At 50.3% G+C, this 4,516-nt stretch overlaps 1 protein-coding gene across 7 annotated transcripts in view; it reads left to right on the top strand.

Moving 5' to 3' along the window:
- Positions 1-4,516, top strand: part of EGFL6 (EGF like domain multiple 6) — a 117,294-nt gene that overhangs the window by 22,076 nt on the left and 90,702 nt on the right. The window lies entirely within an intron of this gene.

Here is a 4,516-nt window from a genome sequence, read left to right as displayed (position 1 = left end):
AAGCCTGAGTTGCCCTGGTGTTATCCTGGGGGAAGGGCCAACGGGCAGCCAGTCTGTAAGTCACAGTCAGGAAAACAGCGAATTCTTTTACCGACTCGGGATTGGTCTTCCGAGTTTCATACCGGTGCAAGCTAGCTTAGAGGTGGTAGAGATGGCCAGCTTGCAATAATGACAGGACGTACGACTGCGACACTGGTGTGCATGCGTGTCTGCAAATGAATCCAGGAGCCACCGTGAGGCACCGAGAGGTGACATGACTTGCTCAATGTCAGACAGCTGTTCGGTATTCGAAGCTACAGCAGGTAGCAACATAGGTCATCCGCTCCAGGACCATACCATGCCGTTTCTGCATGGGGGGGGGCGGTTTGAAGCCAGAGGGACAGAAGCCACCACAAAGGACCAGCAGAGGATCAAGGCTCTGAGTGGCAATGTTGAGGACTCCTGGGGACGCAGAGAGGTCCAGGAAGGGGATAAAGGGCCCCTGGCTAAAGCCAGAAGACAGTGCCACCACGAGCAATGCAGAAATTGACCGATTTCTCTTTGGGGAGATTTCAAGAGCCAGGGCGTGTGAGGGAGAGAGGAGTGGGGAGGCTGAGCTGAGGTCACGGTCGGCACCTGGGTTTCTCTCATNGTAATGTGCGCCTGAAGCACCTGGGGGTCTCTAATGCGGATTCGGATCCAGCGGGACCGAGATGCCACATTTCTAACAAGCTCCCAGGCGTCGCCCGCGCTGCTGGTCCGTGGAGCACCCTTTGAGTAGCAAGGGACGGGGCTGGTAGGAGCGCCTTTGATTTAATGTGGCAGCTTATGGCTTCTGAGTCGGTGCTCCTGGTGAAGTCCCACGCTGAATCCAGACTGTTTTCTGAGAGCCCTTACTACTGTCTGTTACAACATTTGGGTATTTCTTTCCTGCCATTCCTTCCACTGGATGGTGAGCATCGTGAAGGCAGAAATTTGTTTTCCTTCTTTTTTGTATTTCCAGCTGCCCATCTAGGGATGACATATAGGAATCAGTAATCCGTGCTTTTTAAATTAATCACCATATCAGGGCGCCTGGGCGGTCAGCCAGCTGTGTCCGACCTCGGCTCAGGTCATGATCTCCCAGTTCGTGGGTTCGAGCCCCGCGTCGGGCTCTGTGCCAACAGCATGGAGCCTGGAGCCTGCTTCAGATTCAGTGTCTCCCTCTCTCTCTCTGCCCTTGCTCCACTCATGCTCTGTGTCTCTCTGTCTCTGTCTCTCAAAACTAAAAATAAACATTAAAAATTTTTTTAATTAATCACTGTATTGATAGATGCACTATTGTTTTGCATGGGCTTTGGCCCCAGTTTTCAGCAGCTAGCGTCAGATTTGGGGATTTGGGCTGCGCAGTGAGCCAGAAGAGGTCTGTGAAATGTGGTCATGACTCTCAACTACAGCCTGTGTTTGGAGCCAAGGGCCTAGCTGGGTGTCAGCCTGCCGGCGCGACCGCTTGCGGGAAATGAAGGTGTGGCCGGGGGAGCGAACCCAGGTTTAGGGTCCCGTGATGATTTTCAGCTCACGGTGAAGCAGAGGTAGCTGTTGTGAAGCTGCGGTCACGATTTGGTCAGGCCCTTGCTTGTCACTGACCTACACCCCACATCTGTAAGTAATTTAAATTCACCTGGCATTTTGTGTAAAGAAGGGAGCGGGGTCGTGTCAAGGCAGAAGGCCTCTGCCGGAGAGATCTGTCTCAGCAAATCCCGCCCCCCCCCGGGACAAGCTCTCATCCTCCGGACTTAAGCCACCGGGTAAGAGCACTGGCACGCAGCCCGGACCCCTGGCTCCCTGCGCAAGAAGCAGGTTCGGAAGAAAGAAAAACACATTTATTTGCAAANAGCCAGAACGCAAACGTGCTGCTTTTGCGTGATGCGAATCCTCGGGGGTCACAGCCTGAGAAACGTAGAAGGCAGCTAGGAAATAAGTACTCAGCGAGCAGGCCTAGCGTCTCCCGGGTCTGCAAGCCAAATCGTGCTTCGTTGGCCTCACGNAGTGCTGATTTAAATGCAAAGTAATTGAAATGAAATTAAAAAAAACAAAACCCTGATGCCCGTGTGCCGCTAGTGGCGACCGTATCGGACAGCACGGATAAAGGACATTCGCGTCACTGTGGAGAGCTCTGTGGTACAGTGTGCGAGGAACAACGGAGCAAGTCCATGGCTTCCAGCCGGGCCCCCTCTGCCCTTGGCAGCCGCTCCCAGGTGCCGGCGGCCCCCCCACCAGCCGCGCGCGTGCTAGGCCCGTCAGGACGCGTCGCCCACAAGTGAGAGCAGGATTTCCAGAGTGAAGGAAAACCGAATCCTTCTGGAGTGGGATTTTAACGGCTTCCTCCCCATATGTGAGGCCTAGGCCCGTCCTCCGGGACTGGCCTCCGATGGTGTGGTTTCCAGCCTTTTGAAGGCATCTCTGAATACCTCCGGATATTTTACAGGCTGAGGAAGTTGGGGCCTCATTTCGTAGTTTATTATAAAGGATCTCGCCAGAGTGGAGGAGAAAACNCAGGAAATAGGAGTAAGAAGAAGGAAAAGAAGACTTGATGAGGAGAGTGCCCCCCCTTTTAAATGTCATTTTTCTGAAAATACAGTTTATACAGGTGTGTCTGTGTGTGCAAAAAATGGAAAGTTTTTGTTTCTGGGTTCCCCGTGAATACCAAGAAGATATTAGAGACACTGATGAACCAGACATCAGCGAGAACAAGAATCTAGAAAGGCTCATCAGTATGGAAGCAGCCGGGCAGACAGATCTGAGTTACTCCAGATCTTAAAGGCATCGAAATGGCTCAGTTTTGGGCGTCTGGGTGGCTCAGTCAGTTAAGCATCTGACTTAGGTTCAGGTCATGATCTCACGGTCTGTGAGCTGGAGCCCCGCGTCAGGTGAGCTCGAGCCCCACTTTGGGTGAACGTGAGCCCCACATCTGGTGAGCCCTGCCTTCCCCTCTCTCTTTCTTGCTCTCTGCCCCTCACTCACTTGTACCCTTTCTCTCTTCCTAAAACAAAAAACAAGATGCTTCAGTTTCCCAGTTTCCCCCACGTGATCCCCTTTGGGAAAGCCCTGGACGGAAACCGTCTAGAAAGGTCACGGGCTACAACGAATACTCACTGGACCCCATTTCCCCCACCAACAGTCAGCTCCATTCTTTTTAAATTCCCAGCCACAGATTTGGTTCTGAGTCTTCAAGCAGCCAAGACAAAGAGAGAAACAGGCAGTTACATGATCCGGTGTCCATGAAGCACAAACTAATTCTTAGGGAGACGTTCCGTTCGTCCTCAGTCCTAGCAGGGGGAACAGTGTCAAAGTGAGCAAGGACCTCATCGGCAACCCTGTAACAAAGAGACAAGTTTGACGTATTTGTCCTTCCAATGGAAATGCGCACCTCTGAGCGTTTCAAACAGCACCTGTTGGACAAGGGCTTGGGATCAAAATGCTTTTGTCCAGTTAAGATGCTTTCCGATGTATTGTTTAATCCAAGGCTAGATTGTAGGGCTGTGATTCATGCTGTAAGTGGGGAAATGAAGACGCCTATTTGAGTCAACTGGGGAGATTTTTCAAACTACGTCTAATTCCTTTCTTTTGCATCCTCNAAGGTTTGATTGGGGGGGGGGCGGGGGCAGTGCCTGTGTGGCTCAGTCGGTTAAAGGTCCGACTTCGGCCCGGGTCATGATCTCGCGGGCCGTGGGTTCAAGCCCTGCGGCAGGCTCTATGCTGACAGCTCAGAGCCCAGAGCCTGCTTTGGATTCTGTGTCTCCCTCTCTGCCCCTCCCCACTCCTCAAAATAAATAAACTTTTTTTTTTTTTTAAAGGAAGAAAATNATCAAGATCAACTCTTGATCTCTGCTCGGGTCACGATCCCACGGTTCATGAGTTCAAGCCCCACGTGGGGCTCTGTCCTGGGTGTGCAGAGCCTGCTTGGGATTCTCTCTCTCCTCTCTATTTCAAAAACAAATAAACATTAAATTTTTAAAAAGTTTTTTAAGTTTATTTATGTATTTATTTTCTTTTATAGTTTATTATCAAGTTGGTTTCCATATAAGTTTATTTATGTTGAGAGAGACAGAAAGAGTGCACAAGCAGGGGAGGGTTAGAGAGAGAGAGAGGGGGAGACAGAGGATCCAAAGCGGGCTCTGTGCTGAGGGCAGAAAGTCCACCAAGGGGACTTGAACTCACGAACCAAGAGATCATGACCTGAGCTGAAGTCAGAACCTCAACCGACTGAGCCCCCCAGGCGCCCCAGCAAATAAACACTTTTCAGGTGGAAAAAAAAGAAAATTCAAAGACACCTACCAAGAAAAATAACCCTGATTTCTAGTGCCAAATAGTTTGCACTTAAGAAAAAGAGATGATTTTCACTTTGGTTTTCTGTTTTAGCTGCATAGCTAAGAAATTACTTGGGATTAGTGTTGTGGGTTTTCTTTTTTCTTCCTCTAGGGCTTTGTAAGGAAACAGAAGAACCACATCTTTTGCTGGGAGGTTATCTCTATTAATATTTTTGATCACTAAAGCT

Source organism: Crocuta crocuta, unplaced genomic scaffold, assembly GCF_008692635.1.
Source record: "Crocuta crocuta isolate KB4526 unplaced genomic scaffold, BGI_CrCroc_1.0 scaffold2174, whole genome shotgun sequence".
NCBI classification, from domain to species: Eukaryota; Metazoa; Chordata; class Mammalia; order Carnivora; family Hyaenidae; genus Crocuta; species Crocuta crocuta.
This window is presented reverse-complemented; position numbering and strand designations above follow the sequence as displayed.